Source organism: Xyrauchen texanus, chromosome 41 (assembly GCF_025860055.1).
Source record: "Xyrauchen texanus isolate HMW12.3.18 chromosome 41, RBS_HiC_50CHRs, whole genome shotgun sequence".
NCBI lineage: Eukaryota > Metazoa > Chordata > Actinopteri > Cypriniformes > Catostomidae > Xyrauchen > Xyrauchen texanus.
In genome coordinates, this window is record NC_068316.1 from 13,848,263 (window position 1) to 13,875,982 (window position 27,720).

General features: G+C 48.5%; 1 pseudogene; it reads right to left on the minus strand.

Annotated features, from left to right (window-relative positions):
- LOC127634132 (uncharacterized) lies at positions 1-27,720 on the minus strand (annotated as a pseudogene).

The following is a 27,720-nucleotide window of genomic DNA, read 5'->3' on the forward strand; positions in this document are numbered from 1 at the left end:
CCAGGAGGGAAATAGGTTAGGCCGGGAGGGAATCATCCTCCGGGCACCTTTTAGGAACCTGACGATTAAGTCGTGCTTGCCAAGAGACTTGCCGTCTACCGTGTCATGGTGGGCCGCGATAGCAGCAACATACACCTTGAGGGTGGAGGGGGACAGCCTCCTCTCCAGCCTCTCCTGAAGAAACACGAGCACTGACCTAACTGCGCACTTCTGCGGGTCTTCGGCTCGGGAAGAACACCAGTTCGCGAACAGACGCCACTTCAGGGCGTAAAGATGCCTGGTCGAAGGGGCTCTGGCTTGGTTAATAGTGTCTATGACGGCTAAAGGTAGGCCGGCTAGACCCTCCGCGTCCCGTCCAGGGACCAGACGTGGAGTTTCCAGAGGTCTGGGCGCGGGTGCCAGAGCGTGCCCCGTCCCTGAGAAAGAAGGTCCTTCCTCAGGGGAATTCGCCAGGGAGGGGCTGTCATAAGGAGCGTGAGATCCGAAAACCACGTCCGGTTGGGCCAGTAGGGGGCCACCAGAGTGACTTGCTCCTTGTCCTCCCTGACCTTGCATAGCACCTGTGCAAGAAGGCTCACTGGGGAAAAGCATACTTGCGCAGCCCCACGGGCCAGCTGTGTGCCAGAGCATCTGTCCCCAGGGGAGCCTCTGTGAGGGCATACCAGAGCGGACAGTGGGAGGTTTCCTGGGAGGCAAACAGGTCTACCTGGGCCTTGCCGAACCTGTCCCAAATCAGCTGGACCGATTGGGGGTGGAGCCTCCACTCTCCGCCAGGCAAGGTTTGTCTTGACAGCGCGTCCGCTATCACATTGAGTTTGCCGGGGATGTGAGTGGCGCGCAGCGACTCCAGTCGCTGCTGACTCCAAAGGAGGAGACGACGGGCGAGCTGTGACATGTGGGGGGAGCGTACTCTGCCTTGGCGGTTTATGTAAGCCACCACCGTGGTGCTGTCTGTCCTGACCAGGACATGTTTGCCACGAATCATCGGAAGAAATTTCTTCAGGGCAAGACGAACGGCCAGCAGCTCTAGGCAGTTGATGTGCCAGCGCAGCGGCCTTGGTTCCACCGGCCTGCGGCTGCGCGCCCGTTGCACACGGCGCCCCAACCCAATTTGGAGGCGTCGGTTGTAACCAGAACGCGACGGGACACCTGCTGCAAGGGTACCCCTGCCCGAAGAAAGCAGAGGTCTATCCAGGGTTTGAAGGTTTGGAGGCAGGCAGTGGTAATTTCCACGCCGTGCGTGCCGTGGCGCCATGCTCGTCTCGGGACTCGAGTCTGGAGCCAATGCTGAAGTGGTCTCATATGCATCAACCCTAGTGGCGCGACCGCCGCGGAGGATGCCATATGCCCCAGGAGCTGTTGGAAACGCTTCAACGGGACCACGGTGCCTGGCTTGAAGGAAGTGAGGCATTCCAGCACTGACTGAGCACATTCGTTGGAGAGACGTGCTGTCATTGAGACTGAGTCTAACTCCAAACCGAGAAAAGAGATGCTCTGGACTGGGGTGAGCTTGCTCTTCTCCCAGTTGACCTGAAGCCCCAAGCGGCGGAGGTGCTCGAGCACCTGGTCTCTGTGTGCGCATAGTAATTCCTGCGAGGGGGCCAGAATAAGCCAATCGTCGAGGTAATTGAGTATGCGTATGCCCGCTCCTCGTAGCGGGGCAAGAGCCACCTCTGCGACCTTCGTGAAGACGCGAGGGGACAGAGACAGGCCGAAGGGGAGGACCTTGTACTGATACGCCTGGCCGTCGAATGCGAACCGTAGAAAGGGTCGGTGTCGAGGGCGAATTGAGACGTGAAAGTACGCGTCCTTCAGGTCTACCGCTGCGAACCAATCTAGATGCCGAACGCCAGATAGAATTTGTTTCTGGGTGAGCATTTTGAACGGGAGTTTGGACAGGGTCCGATTGAAAACTCGCAGGTCCAAGATCGGTCGTATGCCACCGCCTTTCTTGGGTACAACGAAGTAAGGGCTGTAGAAACCCTTCTTCGTTTTGGTTGGAGGGACAGGCTCTATCGCATCCTTGATTAGAAGGGAGGCGATTTCCTCGCGCAGGGAGAGGGCATGTTCGCCGTGCACTGCGGAGGAACGAACGCCCAGGAAGGGGGGCGGAGACCTGGCAAACTGAATTGCGTAACCGAGTCGAATGGTCCGGTGCAGCCAGCGTGACGAGCTGGGCAGAGAAAGCCATGCCTCTGCGCTCTGTGCTAGGGGCACCAAGGGGACAAGTATTTTGGACGTACCCGGCGGGGCTTCGCAGCGGTGCGGAACAGGTAACGCAGCGTCGGGAGGCTCTGTGGCGTCCCGAGGCTCTGGTGCTGAGAATAAGCTCAAAGCACTTACCTTGTTCCGCGCGCCCGGCAGGGGCGGGTTCGTGACAGAGGAGGAGGTCTGATGTCGGCGTCCTCTGGGCTCGTCTGAACCGGCCGGCCGGGGAACAGTCGTGGAGCTGAGGGCGGGAGCACCGCATCCTGGGCGCCGGGACTGTTGAGGCCTGAAACAAAAGTGCCGTGAGAACGGCATTTGCGGGCCATGTGACCCAGAGGTAAAGGAAATAGCTCTTTTATTGAGAATTTGGGTACCGCAGCCCCCGTCAGGGGGTGCGGCAAATGAAAAAACACAGGATTCTCCTCCCGGCCCTCCACCGGGGGACGGAGCGGTCTCACCATCTCCGGAGCTAACTTCTCATCCTCTGGGTCCGCTGTCTCAGGGACGTTTGGGAGCCTTCCGGGTCCTCGACGGGGTCCGTGAGGCAGGGGGCGTACGCTTCCTGCGGTTTGCTCGACGCTGGGGCTGAGAGCTGGGCCCAGGTTGGGGCGGAGCAGAAGATCTTCTGGCCGCAGGAGGACGCCCTCGGCGAGCAGATGGGGCCTGGGCCGTGGCGGCAGGCTTGCGGCGCGGCATGATGTGAGAAATGGCCTCCGTCTGCTTCTTCACCAGGGAGAACTGCTGGGCAAAGTCCTCCACGGTGTCGCCGAAGAGGCCGAACTGGGAGACAGGGGCGTTGAGGAAGCGAGTCTTGTCGGCTTCACGCATCTCGACCAAGTCCAGCCACTGCTGACGTTCCTGGACCACCAGAGTGGCCATCGCCTGCCCGAGTGCCCGCGCTGTGACCTTCGTCGCTCTCAGGGCGAGGTCGGTCGCTGAGCGCAGTTCCTGCAGCGTGTCGGGATCAGGGCCACCCCCGTGCATGTTGCGGAGTGCCTTGGCTTGGTGGACCTGCAGGAGAGCCATGGCATGCAGGGCGGAAGCGGCGCGTCCGGTAGCGCTGTAGGCCTTCGCGGTGAGCGAGGATGTTGCTCTACAGGACCGGGAAGGGACTACAGGGCGGCCCCGCCAGGTGGTAGTGCTTCCGGGGCATAGATGGATCGCAACAGCTCTATCCACCTGGGGGATCTCCATGTACCCATGGCGCGCTCCGCCGTCGAGGGTGGCGAGGGCGGACGAGCAGGTGGCACGACGAGTGGAGAGGGGTGCTCTCCACGAAGACGTCAGCTCATCATGCACCTCCGGGAAGAAAGGTACTGGGGGGGCGAGGCTGTGAGCGGCGCCCCACGCCCAAAAACCAATCATCTAGCCGTGATGGCTGCGGGGAGGATGGAGGGTTCCAATCCAGGCCCACGCTATTGGCTGCCCGGAAAGCATATCGGACATCTGTGCGTCGGCCTCCTGCTGGGCGTGCAAGCCCGGCGGCAGCCCAGAGGAGCCCTCAGCGTCAGAGCCCATGCCCTCCGATGTCGCGGCGAACTCATCTGCTTCCATCGCCTGAGGGTAGGCAGACTGGCTGTGAGGCGAGTCGCCGCCACCTCGAGCGAAGACGGGAGTCAACGGGCGTGCCGGGCGCGGGTGGTCCGAGGGGCGTACCCGGCGGAGCTGCACCCGCTGCCATCCCCAAATCGCCTCCATCGCCAGCCGCATCGTCCTCAATCCCGTGGGAAGAAGGAGCGACACGGGGCGGCTGGAGTGGCTTGCTTACGATTGTAAGCAAGCCGCGACCGCTAACGTTGTCATGGTCATGTTCTCGCAGTGAGAGCATGAACCATCCACAAACGCAGCCTCGGTGTGATCACTGCCCAGACACACGAGACAACGCCTGTGGCCGTCGGAAGCGGAGAGTACTCTACCGCATCCAGGAACAACACAGGGGCGGAAGGGCATCTTTAAAAAGACGCGTCCTTAAAAGGACGTTCACGCCGCTGTGTTTTGCTCTTTTAGAGGAAATTACTCTTTTAAATAAAATCACTCTTTTATGAATGAAAGACTCGTGAGAGATCTTTCTATCTGCAACTGTCGATGCGCTCAGGGGCAGGAAGTGCACAGCCGTGCAACCAGGAGAAAGCCGCTGTTGTGCGCCGTAGAATCCAACAGCATGCAGCAGAGGATAGCAGGAACTCGGTGTGTAGTCACGCAGCAAACTGCAAACACGACCATCGGCTCCGAAGAAATTTTCTGAATGAACTCCCGTATTTGCGCCGCTTAAATACCCGTATGTCCGGGGGCGGGACATGCAAATACTGGCTGCCAACTCTCATTGGCCTTTTTTCATAGTACAGAGGTGAATATCGGCGCTCAAGAGAGACCCCTAGTGTCGTTCTCTGACACAACGTAAGAGAGCGACAGAAGGGGAACACTGCTCTACAATATTAATCTGCAGATAGACTGTAGCTATTCACTTTCCTACAACAATCGTGAAGCTGTGTTCATGGTTCACGTGAGAGCGTCAATGCCAGCGTCGAGTGCCGCTTTGAACTCAATGTGGAAAGCGCCTGCAGACAAAAACGTCTTATTCTGCATTTTGGTGATAGATAAGACTATGTGCTTCTGTGTTAATTAAAAAGTGCCATACATAGGCTGGAAAATATTTTATTTCATGTCTCAATGGATTTTTTTGCACATCAAATTCATTTCTCCATTATTTTATTACTGACAGGGAAGCACTGTCTGAGATTCTTTTATTTATCTATATAACCGCCTCACCATCTCTATCATAGGAGAGAACATAACAGTCAACTAGCGTGTTACGACAATACTGCCCATAGAATGTCTATGGGACTGCCATGTTAATTCTGACAGCTCTAGTTATTATTCAGGTAAGTTGCTGTAAATATATCGAATTTAACATACTTGCTCAGCAATTTCTCACCATTTCAGTGGTTGAACTGAAAGAGAAAACTCACCGTAGACAGTAGCGGTAGAAAAGCTCCGCAATAAGTACTGGAGGCGTAACATGTTGTTCTGGGTACACAAGCAAATATGCTGTTGTCAGCACTCTCAGAGCGGTTCACATTAGAGGTTCGCTGGGCAGTTTTTTAAGTAGGACCTTGGGTTTGTAATTTATGAAAAACTATCCAGGCCTTCCGAACTTGTTTTGCCCACATGCTCTAACTCACAGATAGGTACAAACAGATGAGGGGCCGTACAAACCGAACTCGTTATTGCATGTATCTGCTCTGTTTTTCCATTTTATTTCTAGTTAAATGTGCTAGACAAACATCCTTGACTCCTGCACCACGTCTCACTGTTTCTTCAGTGTCTCACGCAGGACCCGACCGCCACATTTATAGACACATGTCAAGTTAAAAAGAACTTCAGGTCTCAAAAACGCATGTCAAGACCTCAGCGTTTGGTTTCATTCGTTGTGCTGCATCTAGATTGTTTTTACTGCAGGTGTCACAAAGATTTAACATTCTGAGCAAGTTCAGGTTGCAAAGAGGTGACTGGTTCATTGTTTAACATTATTCCAGATTGTCCTACACCAAGCAAAGTGCTTGATAAACATTATTTTTTACCTTCTCCTCAAGTGTGCTGAGGGGCCGCCGTGCCTTGTGTACTGTTCCAATACTGTTACGAATGTTGCCTACTATGCTTACAAAAAATACAGCCTTCTGAAACGGTGAACAATACATTGCAGCATTACAATATAAAGTGAAATGAAAGTAAATAAGACAGATTTACAGTATATTACTATTGTATACAACAAATCCTGAATACTGCATCATATTATAATGACAATCTGGACATTAACAAATTATTGTGTTCACTGTCCTTTTCTGCATAACGTGGCGGCTCATTTTACCATTCGCCCCGTTTCGCGGCCGACCCACCAGTCCGCCCCTGATCAGCCCCAAAGTGCGTCGGCCCACCGGGAAAATGCTTGGTATGCCAGATTACCAGTCCAGCCCTGCTTGGGGCCTCAGAAATCGTAAACCCGCCCCTGACCTTAGAAGTGGGCAATTTACACTAAGTCCCACTATAGTGCCCCTTGTGACAATTTTGAGAATGCTAAGTGTATTTGCTTTGAGCTCTGAATTGCAGTCTGATACATTTTGGAATGCAATGATGCACAAAAATGATCATGAGTAGCTACTAGCTTCCATGTACAGGTAGAGTATGTTTCAGGCTTAAGGCAGTCCTAACATTCTGTCTAATCTTCCAGTGTTCCATAGAATTGAGAAAGTCATATAGATTTGGAACAAAATAAGGGTGATTAAATAATGGCAAAAACACATTTTGGGGGTGTACTGTCCCTTTAAATGTGTGTATTTATGTGTCTCTCCACATATCCCCATTTGAAATATAAAAAGCACATATCCCGTTTAAACTGCACCCACCTTCATGTCCTCCTGGACAGTGAGTGTTACACATAAAGCCAATGGGTACCATTGTTCCTGTGAATCTAGAGGCATCGTTAGTAAATATAGTGTAAGAAATCAACATCAGTGTAATCTCTTCCAGTGAATGACAAAATTAAGGTGTTGCATTAGGTCAGAATCTCCCAATGGCAGGCTGTTATGAGTGATTTCAGAATTTGACAACAGTTAGGGGAGCTAACTGTGTCAAATGCAGTATGCAGTAAATCAAGCTGATCTGTAATGGTGGATAACATATCCAAGTAAAATGATAAAATACTATCTGACAGGCTCACACTAATAGCAGAATCACTCAGCCACACAGAATTTGGCATGTTTTTAAAACTGCACCAAGCCTTAATATATAGGCCATTTGCCCGCAATAATATTGTATTTTGATTATGATTACTGTAAATGTATAAACCAGTTAAGAAGCATATACTGCAACATATGACAACATTCATATGAATTATCATTTAAAATTTTGTTTGAAGATTGCTTTTTGTTTGAGTCATATTTTAGTCAACTTTGCTTTAGTATATAGGCTTTAGTTTGTGATTCATATATATTGACTCAGAGATGGTGGGGTTTCTTCAGCAATTATACAAACGATTGTATTCTTTTGGTGAATTATTTTGAATTGTTTTGTTGGTATATTATCACCACAATAAGATTATGTAAAAGTAAATATTTCTGATTATTTATTTAGTTTATTCATTGTTTATCACCCTTGCAGTAAATTGAGCTGTGATAGAACTTCATCATAAAAATATAAATAAAAAAACCTTGCTAGTGTTGTAAGATCCATATTCCACTAACATGGAAACCCTGACCTGTTTCCGTCCTTATATATCTTTCTGTCACTGTTTTTCTCTATCTCTATGAGTCTATTATGAAGATCACAACAAAGAGATGAGGCTGCAGCCAAATTAGGAAAGTAAACTCACTAAAACATGTACTAGCAAATTGTCATGTGTTTAAAAAAGCAATTACATGCTTCTGCCTCTCTACTCCAATACATGACAAACAGAGCAATCCAGAATGATGGTGTGTAGAATTAAAATCAAACATGTATCTTTAAAAGTTTGCACCAAAAAGCCTTCTCTTGCCTGGCAATAAAAATGTCACACCTATTAACGCAATTTCTGTGTGTGCTCTCCCCCTCTATCATTGTAATGCGACTTGGGAATTTCAAATAGATTTAGTAGGCTGGAGAGAGACAGCGAGCGAGAGAGAGAGAGAGAGAGAGAGAGAGAGATCTCCAGGGAAGTCAAACCAGAGCCCTGCAAGTTTGCCAGTAACAGTGGCCCTGTCATGGTTTTGTGAATTTCACAGTTTAGTGCTAATAGGCAGATTATGAAAAGAAACTAACCATGTCCACAAATCCCTTTACTTCTCACCCGCTCTGTACTGCCAGTTTAAAAAATAGTATATTAATTCATGTTTGTCATCAGAAACCTTTCTCGTACTCTCCAAAGTCCTGTAACCTATCCATGATCTATGTACCTTTGCATTATTTATACACGGCCTAATTATGGATGCAAGTGAATTTACTTTAGCATTAAACAAATTAATTTACTGTTTGGTTGCATTGCCGTTTCAGCAGTTCCTTGGATAATCACCCTCTCTCTTGCTTCCACTGAAGCTCATGGGCAAGGAAACAGGCCGATAACCATCTCATCTTCTCGATCTCTCCATCAGATGTTCACAGGAATTGATAGCTAATGCTCGGGTCCTTTGCACTCGGTCTAAATCCTTTTAGGATGGCTAAGTTCATCTATGTAGGGTATTAGAGCAGTCTGCAGTAAAACATTTGACCCCCTCAGTGCATGCCTTCCTATAGTAGTGGCGACTAGAGCATTCAGGTGAAAAAATAAATGAGTTAAGACAGCTCCATCAAAACAAGAAAGAAGAAGAGAAATGATGGGCCTAACTGAGGACTCCATCTGGGGACAGACAGAAGTTATCTGGGGGTCAGTCAGGTCCATTTCCATTTCATCAACCCAATCTACTTCTCTATTTTCTCTCACTCCCTCCATTTATTGGCTGTTTTTGATCATGTTGGTTTCTGCATTTTTAAGGTTCATGATAGCATCAGTGTAGATCTCCATATGAATGTAGGCAGGTAGGGTGTGAAGCCTTAGATAGACCAATGAATGATATGAATTTAGTGGACCCAGAAGAAGCCCTCTGTGGTTTTTCTTCCACATATCAAAAAGTGCATTAGATTCTGGCATGCTTGAGAAGTTTGGCTTGGCAGGGTTCCAGGCTGTAATAGCTGGGAATATGTAGGTTCTGAATAAGGTGCACTTGTGCCACCAGTAGAACAGGGGGGAATAGCGGTTTGTGCTGGCAGGGCGCCTGACCACAGAAGCTGCAATTGTCCCCTCTCCCCTCCCCCTCATCTTTCACGTTTGCAAGCGTGTCAGGAAAGCTCGTTAGCTAGATTTTAATGGGCTCTACACAAAGTTGAACTCGAAGGAGAGATACATGCAATGAAAAGTATGTTAGCCATGAGCGTACGTTAGTTCTGAGCGAGTATTTTTTAAGTTCTTTTTTCTTCACCTATTTTTTCTTCTTCATCTTCTCCGAAGCCAGTGTGACTCAAATTTCAAGAAGATGCACCCAGTGTTTCTGCTAATTTTAATTGGCTCGGTAGGATTCATTTTCCACTGGGGATTAGTGCAAGTTGTTCTAATATATTTTCTGAGCATGCATTACTTGTTCAAGATCATTTTATCCAAATCTTACAGAGAGTGGAGATCTACGCTGAAAACTGCGATTAATTAACTCAAAGTGAAACAATTAAATGTAAAGGAACTGAAAAGTGTACAAGAGTGTTTATGGTCATAGGAGTTGTGAGAAAAGAAACGTCTAGGTTACGTATGTAACCTCCGTTCCCCGATGGAGGGAACGAGACCTTGTGTCAGAGAAGCGACACTGGGGTCTCTCTTGAGCGCCGATATTCACCTCTAAACTATGAAAAAAGGCCAATGAGAGTTGGAAAACAGTATTTGCATGTCCCGCCCCTGGACATACGGGTATTTAAGCGGCGCAAATATGGGAGTTCATTCAGGATTTTTCTGAGGAGCCGGAAATGGTCCGGCCACAACAGGGGCTCGGCTCAGCGACGTGGCAGGGGAGACACAAAGTCTCGTTCCCTCCATCGGGGAACGGAGGTTACATACGTAACCTAGACGTTCCCCTTATGTCGCTGAGAAGCGACACTAGGGGTCCACTTAAAAAGAGCCATGCGCTGAGCCATGTACGTGATCCGCTGATACAGGAGCGAGTGGGTATTCCTACGTGCAGAACGACCAACTGTATCAGGCTGCACGTACCCTTCCCCAATGCCCCATTTAAGCCATCAGGATTCCTTATCGTTACCCTGGAGGGGGGAACAAGGTGACGGCCGCCAACATGGGAACGGGCCAGCCTTTCTGGGCCTCTTTTCTCTCTATGTTTCTCGCATAGAGCAACTATGGCCGGGGCCCTTACACGCATTGAGGGAAGGGGGTCTTAGCCCTTATTAGGGCGGAGAAGACCCTGCGGAGGCCACACCTACCCGGGAGGGGAGGCAAATTTTGAGTGGCAAATACATCGCATGGCCTATACTTAGGTCTTCGCGGAAAAGTAGTGCGGTGGTAGATCCAGCCTCGCAGAGGGGGGGAGCATACAGCACGGCAACCGAGGCAGCTGTAACTGCCTAAGGGAAACACGGAGTCAACTCGTGAGGGGACAGAACCGTGGTTTTACACACAGGGGGAGTCCGTACAGGAGGCCTTACCTGTGGGGCACCTATACCAGTACAGGGTAGCTTGCGGTACCTGCAGTGGTTTGGGTCGGCGAGTTCCTCCGCAGAACTGCGACCCACGAGGGCTAGGGAGGATTCAACCAGTGTCCCAAACCTGGGATCTCCTGGGAATGAAGGCGCACTGTTTCCCTGGTTAGGGGAAGGGCTGGGTGCAAGCGATTCACCCGGTCAGATCGTGGACGTGCCACCGAAGTTCTCACGGGCTCGGTACCTGAGAGAACACGAGACGATACTGACTCAACTCGGAGATTGTAGAATCTCGCAAAAGTGTTAGGTGTTGCCCAGCCCGCTGCTCTACAAATGTCTGCTAGGGCAGTGCCCCTAGCCAGTGCCCACGAGGACGCAACACTCCTGGTGGAGTGGGCTCGGACCCGCAAAGGGGGGGGCACGGCCTGGGTGTGATAAGCCAGGGAAATGGCATCGACAACCCAGTGGGCGAGTCTCTGCTTGGAGACAGCATTCCCTTTCTGCTGTCCCCCAAAGCAGACGAAGAGCTGCTCAGAGCGTCTGGTGCTCTGTGTGCGGTCCAGGTAAATACGTAAGGCACGTACTGGACACAGCAGTGAAAGGGCTGGGTCTGCCTCCTCCCAGGGCAGCGCTTGCAGGTTCACCACCTGATCCCTGAAGGGTGTGGTAGGAACCTTGGGCACGTAGCCCGGTCGTGGTCTTAGGATCACGAAAGTGTCCGCCGGACCGAACTCCAGGCAAGCGTCGCTAACAGAGAACGCATGCAGGTCCCCGACTCTCTTGATGGAAGCGAGCGCGATCAGCAGGGTGGTCTTGAGAGAGAGGGCCCTGAGTCCAACTGAGTCAAGCAGCTCGAAGGGGGGTCTCCGGAGTCCCATAAGGACAACCGAGAGATCCCAGGAGGGAAACAGGTTAGGCCGGGAGGGAGTCATCCTCCGGGCACCTTTTAGGAACCTGACGATTAAGTCGTGCTTACCAAGAGACTTGCCGTCTACCGTGTCTTGGTGGGCCGCGATAGCGGCAACATACACCTTGAGGGTGGAGGGGGACAGCCTCCTCTCCAGCCTCTCCTGAAGAAACACGAGCACTGACCTAACTGGCGCACTTCTGCGGGTCTTCGGCTCGGAAGAACACCAGTCCGCTGAACAGACGCCACTTCAGGGCGTAAAGATGCCTGGTCGAAGGGGCTCTGGCTTGGTTAATAGTGTCTATGACGGCCGAAGGTAGGCCGGCTAGGTCCTCCGCGTCCCGGCCCAGGGACCAGACGTGGAGATTCCAGAGGTCTGGATGCGGATGCCAGAGCGTGCCCCGCCCCTGAGAAAGAAGGTCCTTCCTCAGGGAATTCGCCAGGGAGGGGCTGTCATGAGGAGCGTGAGATCCGAAAACCACGTCCGGTTGGGCCAGTAGGGGGCCACCAGAGTGACTTGCTCCTTGTCCTCCCTGACCTTGCATAGCACCTGTGCAAGAAGGCTCACTGGGGGAAAAGTGTACTTGCGCAGCCCCGCGGGCCAGCTGTGCGCCAGAGCATCTGTCCCAAGGGGAGCCTCTGTGAGGGCATACCAGAGCGGACAGTGGGAGGTTTCCTGGGAGGCAAACAGGTCTACCTGGGCCTTGCCAAACCTGTCCCAAATCAGCTGGACCGATTGGGGGTGGAGCCTCCACTCTCCGCCGGGCAAGTTTTGCCTTGACAGCGCGTCCGCTATCACATTGATGTTGCCGGGGATGTGAGTGGCGCGCAGTGACTCCAGTCGCTGCTGACTCCAAAGGAGGAGACGATGGGCGAGCTGTGACATGTGGAGGGAGCGTACTCCGCCTTGGCGGTTTATGTAGGCCACCACCGTGGTGCTGTCTGTCCTGACTAGGACATGCTTGCCATGAATCAACGGAAGAAATTTCTTCAGGGCAAGACGAACGGCCAGCAGCTCTAGGCAGTTGATGTGCCAGCGCAGCGGGCCTCGGTTCCACCGGCCTGCGGCTGCGCGCCCGTTGCACATGGCGCCCCAACCCAATTTGGAGGCGTCGGTTGTAACCAGAACGTGACGGGACACCTGCTGCAAGGGTACTCCTGCCCGTAGAAAGCAGAGGTCTGTCCAGGGTTTGAAGGTTTGGCGGCAGGCGGGGGTAACTTCCACGCCATGCGTGCCGTGGCGCCATGCTCGTCTCGGGACTCAAGTCTGGAGCCAATGCTGAAGTGGTCTCATATGCATCAACCCCAGTGGCGCGGCCGCCGCGGAGGATGCCATATGCCCCAGGAGCCATTGGAAACCTTTCAAAGGGACCACGGTGCCTGGTTCGAAAGAAGCGAGGCATTCCAGCACTGACTGAGCACGCCCGTTGGAGAGACGTGCTGTCATTGAGACTGAGTCTAACTCCAAACCGAGAAAAGAGATGCTTTGGACCGGGGTGAGCTTGCTCTTTTCCCAGTTGACCTGAAACCCTAAACGGCCGAGGTGCTCGAGCACCTGGTCTCTGTGTGCACATAGTAATTCCTGCGAGGAGGCCAAAATGAGCCAATCGTCGAGGTAATTGAGTATGCGTATGCCCGCTCCTCGTAGCGGGGCAAGAGCTGCCTCTGCAACCTTTGTGAGACGCAAGGGGACAGAGACAGGCCGAAGGGGAGGACCTTGTACTGATACGCCTGGCCGTCGAACGCGAACCGTAGAAAGGGTCGATGTCAAGGGCGAATTGAGACGTGGAAGTACGCGTCCTTCAGGTCTACCGCTGCGAACCAATCTAGATGCCGGACGCCAGATAGAATTTGTTTCTGGGTAAGCATTTTGAACGGGAGTTTGGACAAGGTCCGATTGAAAACTCGCAGGTCCAAGATCGGTCGTATGCCACCGCCTTTCTTGGGTACAACGAAGTAAGGGCTGTAGAAACCCTTCTTCGTTTCGGTCGGAGGGACAGGCTCTATCGTGTCCTTGATTAGAAGGGAGGCGATTTCCTCGCGCAGGGAGTGGGCATGTTCGCTGTGCACTGCGGAGGAACGAACGCCCACGAAGGGGGGTGGAGACCTGGCAAACTGAATTGCGTAACTGAGTCGGATGGTCTGGTGCAGCCACCGTGACGAGCTGGGCAGTGAAAGTCATGCCTCTAAGCTCCGTGCTAGGGGCACCAAGGGGACGAGTATTTTGGACGTACCCGGCGGGGCTTTGCAGCGGTGCGGAACAGGTAACGCGGCGTCGGGAGGCGCTGTGGCGTCCCGAGGCTCTGGTGCTGAGAATAAACTCAAAGCACTTACCTTGTTCCGCGCACCCGGCAGGGGGCGGGTTCGTGACTGAGGAGGAGGTCTGATGCTGGCGTCCTCTGGACTCGTCTGAACCGGCCAGCCGGGGAACAGTCGTGGGGCTGAGGGCGGAAGCACCACATCCTGTGCGCCGAGACTGTTGAGGCCTGAAAGCAAAGTGCCGTGAGAACGGTGCGGAACAGGTAACGCGGCGTCGGGAGGCGCTGTGGCGTCCCGAGGCTCTGGTGCTGAGAATAAACTCAAAGCACTTACCTTGTTCCGCGCACCCGGCAGGGGGCGGGTTCGTGACTGAGGAGGAGGTCTGATGCTGGCGTCCTCTGGACTCATCTGAACCGGCCAGCCGGGGAACAGTCATGGGGCTGAGGGCGGAAGCACCACATCCTGTGCGCCGAGACTGTTGAGGCCTGAAAGCAAAGTGCCGTGAGAACGGCATTTGCGGGCCATGTGACCCAGAGGTAAAGGAAGCTCTTTTATTGAGAATTTGGTGCGGCAAATGAAAAAACAAAAGATTCTCCTCCCAGCCCTCCACCGGGGGACGGAGTGGTCTTACCACCTCCGGAGCTAACTTCTCGTCCTCTGGGTCCGCTGTCTCAGGGACGCTTGGGAGCCTTCCGGGTCCTCGAAGGGGTCCGTGAGGCAGGGGGCGTACGCTTCCTGCGGTTTGCTCGATGCTGGGGCTGAGAGCTGGGCCCAGGTTGGGGCGGAGCAGAAGGTCTTCTGGCCGCAGGAGGACGCCCTCGCCGAGCAGGTGGGGCCTGGGCCGTGGCGGCAAGCTTGCGGCGCGGCATGATGTGCGAAATGGCCTCCGTCTGCTTCTTCACCAGGGAGAACTGCTGGGCAAAGTCCTCAACGGTGTCGCCGAAGAGGCTGAACTGGGAGACAGGGGTGTTGAGGAAGCGAGTCTTGTCAGCTTCACGCATCTCAACCAAGTCCAGCCATTGCTGACGTTCCTGGACCACCAGAGTGGCCATCGCCTGCCCGAGTGCCTGCGCTGTGACCTTCGTCGCTCTCAGGGCGAGGTCGGTCGCTGAGCGCAGTTCTTGCAGCGTGTCGGGATCAGGGCCACCCCCGTGCATGTTGCGAAGTGCCTTGGCTTGGTGGACCTGCAGGAGAGCCATGGCATGCAGGGCGGAAGGTAGCGCTGTAGGCCTTCGCGGTGAGCGAGAATGTTGCTCTACTGGACCGGGAAGGGAGTACAGGGCGGCCCCGCCAGGTGGTAGTGCTTCCGGGACATAAGTGGAGCGCAACAGCTCTATCCACCTGGGGGATCTCCGTGTACCCGTGGCACGCTCCGCCGTCGAGGGTGGCGAGGGCGGATGAGCAGGTGGCGGTGCGACGAGTGGAGAGGGGTGCTCTCCACAAAGACGTCAGCTCATCATGGGGGGGGCGAGGCTGTGAGCGGCGCCCCATGCCCAAGAACCACTCGTCCAGCCGTGATGGCTGTGGGGAGGATGGAGGGTTCCAATCCAGGCCCACGCTGTTGGCTGCCCGGGAAAGCATATCGGACATCTGTGCGTCGGCCTCCTCCTGGGCGTGCAAGCCCGAAGGCGGCAGCCCATAGGAGCCCTCAGCATCAGAGCCCACGCCCTCCGATGTCGCGGCGAACTCATCTGCTTCCATCGCAAGAGGGTAGGCAGACTGGCTGTGAGGCGAGTCGCCGCCACCTCGAGCGGGGACGGGAGTCAACAAGCGTGCCGGGGCGCGGGTGGTCCGAGGGGGCATACCCGGCGGAGCTGCACACGCTGCCATCCCGAATCGCCTCCATCGCCAGCCGCATCGTCCTCAATCCCGTGGGAAGAAGGAGCGACGCGGGGGGCGGCTGGAGTGGCTTGCTTACGGTTGTAAGCAAGCCGCGACCGCAACGTTGTCATGGTCATGTTCTCGCAATGAGAACATGAACCATCCACAAACGCAGCCTGACACACGAGACAACGCCTGTGGCCGTCGGAAGCGGAGAGTACTCTACCGCATCCAGGAACAACACGGGCGGAAAGGCATCTTTATAAAGACGCGTCCTTAAAAGTACGTTCAACGCCGCTGTGTTTTTTGCTCTTTTAGAGGAAATTACTCTTTTAAATAAAATCACTCTTTTATGAATGAAAGAACTCGTGAGAGATCTTTCTTATCTGCCACTGTCGATGCGCTCAGGGGCAGGAAGTGCACAGCCGTGCAAACAGGAGGAAGCCGCTGTTGTGCGCCGTAGAATCCAACAGCATGCAGCAGAGGACAGCAGGAACTTGGTGTGTAAAACGCAGCAGTCTGCAAACACGACCATCGGCTCCGAAGAAATTTTCTGAATGAACTCCCGTATTTGCGGCGCTTAAATACCCATATGTCCGGGGGCGGGACATGCAAATACTGGTTGCCAACTCTCATTGGCCTTTTTTCATAGTTCAGAGGTGAATATCGGCGCTCAAGAGAGACCCCTAGTGTCGCTTCTCTGACACACGTGGAGAGAGCGACAGAAGGGGAACCATTTCTTTAGGTATTTTGTTCAGATAACTCCAGTGAATTTGTTTCCTCCTGAGTTCATCATTAAAGCATTTAGTACGATTTGTAACTAATAATAAGATATATATATATGAATTGATGTAAAGATATTTAACTATGGACATTGTTAGACAAATAAAAGAGTAATTTTGTTACAAAATACAATCAAAGTTAAGTTAAAATCACCATTGAATTGATTAACTAATGATTAGCTAATTAACATGCAACAGAGACAAGGTCATTTGATACTGTGTTGATCATTACAGCAAAATATGTAATAGGAAAAGATCAAAAATCTGTTGATAAAATGCATTGATGGTTAAACTGTAGCTATGTTGTTTAAGTCATACATAGGCAATGAGTATGTAGTTATATTTTGTAGATGAGATGTATTTTGAGTTCTTAAATGTTTGTTTGCTCCCACGTTTTGATGGAGAGTTGAACGAGCAGCCACAAATACTAATTGGGGACAGATCTTAATCTAAATATAATTGAGTGTACTGAGTGATAATGATTACTCTGCATTTATGCAGGTTGGTTTTTTTTTTTATGAGTGTGCTTCCACCTTGATTCTGGATCAGGCCAGCCAGCAAGATTCATGTGACATCACAACACGCTACCTAGTGGAGTGGAGCTTTTCATCCAGATTACAAGGTGTGCATTGAGAACAGATAAGAGATCCAAGAGATTAAAACATTCAAAATACTTTGAATCATTTCAGTAATCACACGTTTTAAAAACAACCCAGGTATTACAGTGATTTTCCCACATTGGAACATAAAGGACTGAGACATTTTGTCCTTTTTTTTCAAGAAATATATGTTTTTTTCTTTTCCATATACAGGCCTGATTATATGTTTTGTATTTTCAATTCTGCAAATACTTAAAAAAGTTTTATACAAAGTTACACTTTTCTGTTGCAAACATGTGTGGTTTGCTGTCTAAAATCCTCCTTTGAGCCTATAAGGTAGTGTGGTATTTATATCACTGTTCCCATCTGAATTAATTTAGATACCTATATTTTTATTCTGAATATACCATGATGTGCAGCGTTTACACAAGTGGTGAGCCCGCCAGGAGGATTTTATCATTGATAGCTGAATCTGTTACAGTTTTATTTCTATTCAAACATTACGAGATCCAATTGAAAAATTTCTGAAATGTATTGAGATAATTTGATTTTGTTCAAACCCCCACTGTAGCAGTTGTATGCCCAAAAGAAACAAAACCTGCATTTATGCCAAAGCCTGTCAATTGTATCTCTTCTGATGTGTTAAACCCACCTGAAATACAGCGCAAAGTAATTGAACATGTGATTAAGAATGGCACTTCATCAATCCAAGGGTCAAAATGCCTGAAAACTTTCTCAGGTCATATACCATGACCACCTAGTGAGGCAGATTTTGAAATATGGGTTTAAAATGTTCAGATGATGTTACAGGACTGCCTGTCCTGATTATTGGAAAGCCTTCTTCCATCAGCATCAGATGTTGTTAAACAGCTGGTTCTTCCTGCATCCCCACACGAGTATGTAGATCTTCTTGATTCTGCCTATAGACTTGTGGAGGATGGGGAATATTTGTTCCTCAACACTAATCAAAACTCTGGTGCTAAAGCCTCTGACTTTGTTCAGAGATTACAGATACTCCTCAGTTATGAGTGAAGAGAGGAGATGCCAACTGACAGTTACTCACAAAGGTACTTCAATCAAGGCTGCTGGGATCAGTCCCTGCATTTGTGTTTACAACTTGTGTCAAAAGCAGACAAGCCCCCTGAATTTGCTCAGCTTTGTCTCTAGATTAGAACAGACGAGGACAGATGAGATGCTAAACTTGAAAGATTACAATGCCATCAAGGTAGCCCCAAAGTAAAACTGTCCTTGAATATTCACATAGTTGATTTAAATGTCAGTGCCCTGCGATTCAAATGCAGCCATGCTGCAGGCTTACAAGGCTGAGACTGAAGATGTGAGATGGCAAGTTGCTGATTTGAAAATACAGCTGAGATCCAAAAAGTCAAAGAAAGAGCAGAAAGTAGACTCAGGAAAGGAAAGGAAAATGAGCAAACCACGAAAGCGGAAATTCAAGCCTATCAAGCAATGCCTAAACCTCAGCCCAGAGCTTGGTTTTGTTTCAAATACAGTGATGATGGCCACATAGCCAGACAGTGTATGAATCCCCCTAACAAAGTTGTAGTGGATCAGAAATACAAAGACTTGAGGCCCAAGCAAAATAAATGGAAGCTGGAATATGGCCAACTTTTAAACTGAAAAGGGTCTCAATGGAGGGATGTATTGAGGCACAAGAGACTGATTCCTGTCCCAATTTAAACTAGAATCCCTGCAAATCCAAATGTGAAACTCATACACAGATCCAGTCATTTTCAGAAGTTCCTCCAAATGGATTGATTGGACCCAGATGTACTGCTTTTCTCACCATTGAAGGAACTCCCTATAATTGTCTTCTTGATTATGGTTCTCAGGTGGCTACTGTGTCTAAGTCCTTCTATAGTACTCACGTGCAGTCACAGCCAATATAACCCCTTAATGATATACTTGAAATTGAAGGTGCTGGAGGTCAAGTGGTGCCTTCTCAATCTCAAATTCAATATCAAGTTCCCAGAATAAATTGCTGGAAGAGCTGCAGAGATCCACACATTAGCTTTAGTTGTTCCAGACTGTAAAACCAACAGTGAAGTTCCTGCTTTGATTGGTACCAACTCCTTAGAGGCTCACTACAGAACCTGTGTCAATGGTCCTAATGGAAACAGTCTGAAAAACCCAGAGAGTCATGTGTATGAAACTTTTGTAAAAAAGTTGAGTAGCAGACACAAAATAGAGTTGAAAAATGGGAGAGTTGCAAATGTAAAGCACCAGGGTAAAACTGGCCATACTGTTCCAGCTTGCCAGAAGATGGTGTTTAATGGCTTTGCCAGAAACATTCCCTCACTTGTTGAGCCCCCAGATCACTCAATCTTAACTTGTGGGTTGCTCTTTTGTAGTTATCTCTTGACCAGCCCAGCTGAAACCTTCTTTAAAGTACCTGTCCTTGTGAAGAATTGCACTATTCATGACATTACAATTCCAGCTAGGAAAAACATTGCTGAGCTTTCAGTTCCCTTGTCTCTCTATGCTTCCATTCACTTCCAGTCAGGAATTTCCAGACTTTGTGTAGTGCAATGCAGTGAGTTCAGACACCAAAAGTCCCATAACTTTTGACTTTGGTGACTCCCCATTGTCAGGAGAATGGAGAAAGAGGTTAACAGAGAAGTTAAACTCAATTCTTGACGTCTTTGCTGTTGGTGATCTTGACTATGGCCACACCACTGAAGTCAAACACTGCATACACCTTTCTGATCCTACTCCGTTTAAACAGCGGGTTAGACCCATACATCTATCAACTACGAAGACTCCATCTCAAAGAGGTGTGTGATGCCAACCAAATCTGTGAGTATGAGATCCCTTTCGCATCACCCATTGTGGTAGTGAAAAAGAAGAGTGGTGCTATAAGATTATCCATCGATTACAAGAAATTAAAAAGCTAGACTATTAAAGACGCTTATATCCTACCAAACATTGAGAAAACTTTTGCAGCCTTGAACGGGTCCAAGTGGTTTCAGTAATGGATCTAAAGTCTGGCTATTTTCAAGTCAAGGTTGAAGAGGAGGACAAACACAAGACCCCCATGGGATTTTGGGAGTTCAGTTGTATGCCACAAGGGGTCACTAATGCACCTAGCACATTTCGACATGTAATGGAGAAGTGTGTTGGTGGTATGAATTTGAAAGATGTCTTAATATTCCTCGATGAACTTATTGTGTTCTCCAGTACCCTTGAAGAACACAATGTTTGTGTGCTCAACAGACTCAAGGAGTTCAGGCTAAATCTTTTTTTTTATTGTTCTATCAAGTACCTAGGGCAGGGGTGTCAAACTGTGGGGAGGGCCACAGTCCAGCAGAGTTTAGCTTCAACCCTAATTAAACACACCTGAAGCAGCTAATCAGGTTCTTCAGGAGTGCTTGAAGATTACAAGGAGGCATTTTGGAGCAGGGCTGGAACTAAACTCTGCAGGGCTGTGGCCCTCCAGGAATGGAGTTTGATACCCCTGACCTAGGGCATGTTGTGTCTGAAAAAGGAGTCGAAATTGACCCTGAAAAAACATTAAGGAGCTAAATTCCTTTATAGGATTTACAGGATACTACACAAGGTTTGTGAAAGATTACTCAAAAATTGCAAAACCTCTCAAAATTCTCACTGCCAGCTACCTTCCACCCAAAAGGGCAGCCAGTTTAAAAAAATCTTCACATCCCTCGGTTGACTAAAAGCAGCCTTTTAAAGAGAAGTGGACCACTGAATGTGAAAATGGTTTCAAAACCTTACTAGAAAAGCTGACAACCACACCTGTGTTGGGGTTTGCAAACCCAAAGCAGCCAGCAATACTGATGCCAGTTTACATGAACTTGTTCATCTAAGCTTGATGCAGCAGCACACCGGTGGCTGGCTGCTCTATCAAGTTTTGATTTCAGCATACAATACAGAGCTGGTAAAAGGAATGAAGATGCTGATGGTCTTTACAGATGGCCACATGCCCCAGATCAGTAAGATCATAGTTTCAAAGATGAGGATGATCAAGTCCAACAGTTTATTGGTTTTATATTTTGTGAGAGATGGATCTGAGCCTGTATTCCCTAAGGAAGCTGTAAATGCTGTATGTCTGAGACACTAGATAAATGACAGTCCTGACAGAATAGATGGATCAAGCAGTGAACCTATCACTGTCAAGTGTCTCGCAATGTGTGAAGGAGCCATACCACCTGATTTTCAGGATACCGCCCCATTTACTGGTTCTAGCACACTTCAACATATGTCCCAGAAGGATTGAGCTCATGAACGACAAAATGAGCCTGTTATCAGCCGAGCAATTGACATCGTCAAGTCACAAAAGTGTCTCTTATATAGAGCCAGACAAAGTGAGGACAGAGAAGTCCAGTTAATAATGTTGAGGATTACAGATCAGTTTGTCCTTAGTGGCTATGTATGGTATAGAAAGCTTCCCAAAGCTTTCAGACAATCAGCTCTTGAAGTACTTCATGATTCTGTTGGACATCTAGGCCTTGAAATGACTGTCGATTTTGCATGTCAAAAGTTCTATTGGCCTAGGATGTTTGCAGATGTGGAGCAAAAGATCAAAACCTGCAATAGGTGTATAAAAAAAGCAATGCAAGAGCTGAAAAGAGCGTCCCCCTTGTCAACATAAAGACAAGCTGTCTGCTTGAGTTAGTCTGTATGAATTACCTGTCTTTAGAGCCAGATGGAAAGGGTACAAAGATCATACTTGTAATTACCAATCACTTCACTTAATATGATCACAAAGTTCGAGAGTGCATCTTGGAGACTGGTAAGAAAGTGCTGGTGAGAAACGTTGCGATTCGAGAAAAACATAAAATAGCAGAAAAATGTACAAGTAAAACAGTGTACAAGATTGTGAAACAGATAGATTACTCGCCTGTTTATGTCATTGCTCCTGTGACAATATAGTAGAGTATTACACTCCTTTGTCACCAATTTCTTGGGTTGATACAATTGAAATACCACTTCAAAAGGAACAGGTGATAAAACCAGAGAGAGTGGTGACCAATGAGAAAGTGGTTGAAGTAGCTGAGCAGTCTCCTGAGCCATCTCATTTGGAAACAAGAGTACCCTCTGTAGAAGAGGTTGGTTTACAGCCGTGGCCAAAAGTATTGGCAGTGACATACATTTTGTGTTTCACATTGTGATTCTAGATTATTTTGCAGAGTGATCAGATGCAATTTAAATAATTGCAAAAATTTTCATTGGCCAAAAAATATAGAATTTATCACAAAAACCCAAATTTCACTGTTTTTGGCTCTGGCACAAACTAACCAGCTAACATAATTTCATTAATCATATCAGCAGCACCTGGGAAAGTGTGAAGGAGTACTAGTCAGGTGAAATCAATCATTCTGATTGGATTATAAGAGCAGACTGATTGCTATAAAAGGAGGGAAGAAGTGCTTCCAATCATTGTGTTCTTGATACCAATGGTTACTTACTTAAGAAAGACATGCATCCATCATTGCTTTGCATCAAAATGGCATCACATTCAAGGAAATTGCTGCAAAGAATATTGTACCTGAAAGAGAGAAGTTCAACTGCAGTGAAGAAGGCTTCAGGACGCCCCAGAGTGTCCAGCAAGCACCAGGACCGTCTCCTCCTGAGCAGTCAGCTATGGAATCATGTCACCACCTGTGCAGAGCTTGCTCAATATTGGCAGCAGTTTGGAATGTGTGCATCTGCATGCACAGTGAGGCGAAGACTTTTGGACAATGGCCTAGTGTCAAGAAGGTCAGCAAAGGAGCCAATTCTCTCCAAGAAAAACATCATGGACAGACTGAAATTCTGCAGGAAGTACAAGGATTGGACAGAAGAAGACTGGTGTAAAGTAATTATCTCTGATGAAGCCCTCTTCCGACTGTTTGGGAGATCTGGAAAATCGATAGTCCGAAGAAGAAAAGGTGAACGCTACCATGAGTCCTGTGTCGTGCCAACAGTGACGCATTCTGAGACCATCCATGTTTGGGGTTGCTTTTCATCCAAGCGAGAGGGCTCTCTCCTGCAAGAGCAACTTCTCCCAACGATCCAGGAGCAATTTGCTGATGATCCAGGCATTTTCCAGCATGATGGAGAACCTTGTCACAAGGCAAGAGTAATAATGAAGTGGCTCGGAGATCATTACATTGAAATTTTGGATCTGTGGCCAGTCAACTCCCCGGACCTTAATCCCGTCAATCCTCAAATGGCGAGTGGACAAGCAGAACCCCACAAATTGTGATCAACTCCGAGCACTAATAAGTCAAGAATGGATCGGCATCAGTCTGGATTTGGCCAAGAAGCTGATATCCAGTATGCCAGAGCGAATTGCAGAGGTTATGAAGAACAAGGGTCAACACTGTAAATATTGACTCTTTGCATATAGTGAATGTTTTTGCCAATAAAAATCTTTAAAACTTATGAAATGCTTATCATTGTTTTCCAGTATACCATAGAGTCATGTGAAAAAATAAATCTACAAATACTGAAGCAGCAAACTTTGCAAAACACAAAATCTAAATCACTGCCAATACTTTTGGCCACAGTTGTACAGGTGAAACTCGAAAAATTAGAATATCGTGCAAAAGTTCATTAATTACAGTAATTCAACTTAAAAGGTGAAACTAATATATTATATAGACTCATTACAAGCAAAGTAAGATATTTCAAGCCTTTATTTGATATAATTTTGATGATTATGGCTTACAACTTATGAAAACCCCAAATTCAGAATCTCAGAAAATTAGAATATTGTGAAAAGGTTCAGTATTGTAGGCTCAAAGTGTCACACTCTAATCAGCTAAACACCTGCAAAGGGTTCCTGAGCCTTTAAATGGTCTCTCAGTCTGGTTCAGTTGAATTCACAATCATGGGGAAGACTGCTGACCTGACAGTTGTGCAGAAAACCATCATTGACACCCTCCACAAGGAGGGAAAGCCTCAAAAGGTAATTGCAAAAGAAGTTGGATGTTCTCAAAGTGCTGTATCAAAGCACATTAATAGAAAGTTAAGTGGAAGGGAAAAGTGTGGAAGAAAAAGGTACACAAGCAGCAGGGATGACCGTAGCCTGGAGAGGATTGTCAGGAAAAGGCCATTCAAATGTGTGGGGAGCTTCACAAGGAGTGGACTGAGGCTGGAGTTACTGCATCAAGAGCCACCACACACAGACGGGTCCTGGACATGGGCTTCAAATGTCAAACGTCTTACCTGGGCTAAAGAAAAAAAGAACTGGTCTGTTGCTCAGTGGTCCAAAGTCCTCTTTTCTGATGAGAGCAAATTTTGCATCTCATTTGGAAACCAAGGTCCCAGAGTCTGGAGGAAGACTGGAGAGGCACACTATCCAAGATGCTTGAAGTCCAGTGTGAAGTTTCCACAGTCTGTGTTGGTTTGGGGAGCCATGTCATCGGCTGGTGTTGGTCCACTGTGCTTTATTAAGTCCAGAGTCAACGCAGCCGTCTACCGGGACATTTTAGAGCACTTCATGCTTCCTTCAGCAGACAAGCTTTATGGAGATGCTGACTTCATTTTCCAGCAGGACTTGGCACCTGCCCACACTGCCAAAAGTACCAAAACCTGGTTCAATGACCATGGTATTACTGTGCTTGATTGGCCAGCAAACTCGCCTGACCTGAACCCCATAGAGAATCTATGGGGCATTGCCAAGAGAGAGATGAGAGACATGAGACCAAACAATGCAGAAGAGCTGAAGGCCGCTATTGAAGCATCTTGGTCTTCCATAACACCTCAGCAGTGCCACAGGCTGATAGCATCCATGCCACGCCGCATTGAGGCAGTAATTAATGCAAAAGGGGCCCAAACCAAGTACTGAGTACATATGCATGATTATACTTTTCAGAGGGCCGACATTTCTGTATTTAAAATCCTTTTTTTATTGATTTCATGTAATATTCTAATTTTCTGAGATTCTGAATTTGGGGTTTTCATAAGCTGTAAGCCATAATCATCAAAATTATATCAAATAAAGGCTTGAAATATCTTACTTTGCTTGTAATGAGTCTATATAATATATTAGTTTCACCTTTTAAGTTGAATTACTGAAATTAATGAACTTTTGCACGATATTCTAATTTTTCGAGTTTCACCTGTAGTTTCTAATTTAAATCCTAATGATCAGACATTCGTTCCTCAATTCAAACCAGTTTAAACAGACAAGAATAATTCAGAGTCTGCAGAGTTTGAAAATAAGACAAACTTACTTGTTTCAGATGTCCATTGAATCTCAAGAAAAATATTAATTTGAATCAGTGGAATCTCAAGAGAAAGATCCTCCTGTAAAAGGGTGTGTGCCTAAATTTGATGAGAGCAAGAATGAACATCAACAACAGAAAATACTTATGAGACAAATAGTTGCAACTTTCAGACTTACTTACCCAACTCTAGGGAATCCATTTGTCCCAATTATGCAGTCACTGTTAGTTGGACTTGACAAAGCATTCTCCCAAGCCCTTGCCTTGGATACAGGCTCTTGGATTAATTCCCTGTTACCACATGAAGTACTGTAGATTGACTACATGCAGATTGGGGGGGGGGGGGTATAACCCCTTTAATGTTAACAGGGTATTGTAGATAAATTAATTGAGTGAAAATTATTTGTCAAACCACCAACATATAAACAAACAATAACAAAATTGAGGCAACTCACCAATGAAGTCCGCTGATCCATAACATCCCGACAAAAACAGACTTGTTACATTGGCAAAGGTCCAAATGATCCAAGAAATTAAAATATTTAGTCCAAAACACATTACCCATCCTTAGCCAAATTGACAAAACTGAGTCCCTGGACCAAAAAGGGGGTGAGACAGTTCCTGGGACTGGCTGGCTATTACAGGAGCCTAATTATTCGGATGTCACCAGCCTGCTGACTGATCACACTAAAAAGGGGGCTCCAGACCCATTCCAGTGGATGGAGCAGTGCCAACAGGCTTTCACGCAGGTTTAACCCACACTTTGCGGGGGGCCAATTTTGTATTCAGCTAATTTCTCTCTCCCTTTTCTATTACAGATGGACGCTTCAGACAGAGGACTGGGGGTTGTACTCTCGCAGGTGGTGGAGGGGGAGGAGCGCCCAGTGCTGTACATCAGCCATAAGCTCTCCTTGAGGAAGACAAAGTACAGCACCGTGGGAAAGGAGTGTGTGGCCATCAAGTGGGCGGTCCTCACTCTGCGGTACTACTTGCTGGGTCGGGCCTTTGCCCTCTGCTCGGATCATACCCCACTCCAATGGCCCCACCGCATGAAGGATACCAACATGCAGATCACCCGGTGGTATCTGGCTCTCCAGCCCTTTAAATTCAAGGTGGTCCACAGACCGGGGGCACAGATGGCTGTCGCCGACTTCCTTTCCAGAAATGTGGGGCGCGGTTGATAGGCAGGCTGGATGGCACCCTGAAAAATGCATGCATTAAATCCTGAACACAAAAACTAAAACTCACAGTTATAACAGACTGCACTGGGTGGTGCTGTTGGGTGTGGTTACAAGTTGATCACATTTGATGTGCAAACCGTTCTGTCAGTACGTTTAGATGGACACCAAAAAGTTGGTAGTTGCAAGATTGTGGCTTACTGTGAGAAAACTGGCTTCCTGTTTAAATGTACTGTATAAGCGGTGTACTCTTTTCTCCCATATATGTGTGTAACGCAGTTCAATGGAAAGGAGGAGTTCAAGAACCAGCTTGATGACATAAATATTATTTTAATGATTAACTTAAACAAAAGTCAAAGACACACACGACGGACATGTCCGTAAACGATCTCTCTCTCCCACACCATCCTCCGCAGTCAGTCTTTATCCCTCGCGGAGGCTTGATTAGCCTGATAAGGGACCGGGTGTGTAGAATCACGACCCGGCCCCGCCCTCCGCCCTGTCACAATGTGCAACTCATCGGAAAGCAGTATCCCCATTGCAATGTAATCCCTGCAATGCTTCTGTAAACAAACATGGCATCTGAGAAAGACTTTGCTAGTGGAGTGAACTTTTCGAGTGTGAACTTTTCGAGTTAGTTCACGCAGCAGCTGCAAGGTTGTTGCGTAGTCTTTTATGAAGCAAGAAGAGTATGTCATCATTCCAAGCAGGCTGCACACTTCAGAAATGTTTTGTGTTGCTGGAAGATTTTTGATGACAATCATTTTCTTTGGATCTGCAGAGATGCCTTTGTTTGAAAATGCATAGCCAAATGCATCACATTTGTCTCCATTTAGGGTGAGGTTCAGTAGGGTGAGGTTCAGCAGGCTGGTATTGTGTTCAGCACGTGATTTACCATACACTATGATGTCGTCACTCATGTTTTTTTTTCACAGACCCATCGGTGCAACTCTGTGGGTCTCGTATAGTGGGCCCTGGCCTGAGTGATCGTGTCTACAACTGCTGGCAGAAGACCTGATAGGACTTTCGCATCCCATCGAGGAGCTAGACGTGTAGATTCCTGAGGTACGGCCGCAGGTGCTGGAGCGTGTCTTGCTCCTAAGTGAGAAGGTCCTGCCTCAGGGGAATGCACCAGGGAGGTGCTACAGTCAGGAGCATCAGATCCAAGAACCAAGTCCGGTTGGGCCAGTACGGCGCATCGAACAGGACTGTCTGCTCATTCTCCCTGACTTTGCACAAAGTCTTTGCAATGAGGCTCACTAAAGGAAACGCATACTTGCGTAGCCCCCGATGCCAGCTGTGCATCAAGGCATCCATTCTGAAGGGGGCCTCGGACAGGGAGTACCACAGAGGGCAGTGACAGGAGTCTTGGTAGGTGAACAGGTCTACCTGTGCCTCCCTGAATCTCTCCCAAATTAGCTGGACTACTTGGGCATGGAGTCTCCACTCCCCATGGAGCGTTACCTGCCATGAGAGCGTGTCCTCTGCATGGATGAAGATGCCCGTAAGGTGAGTGGCTCGCAGAGACTTCAAGGTCTGCTGACTCCAAAGGAGGAGGCGGTGGACGCGGTGTGACAT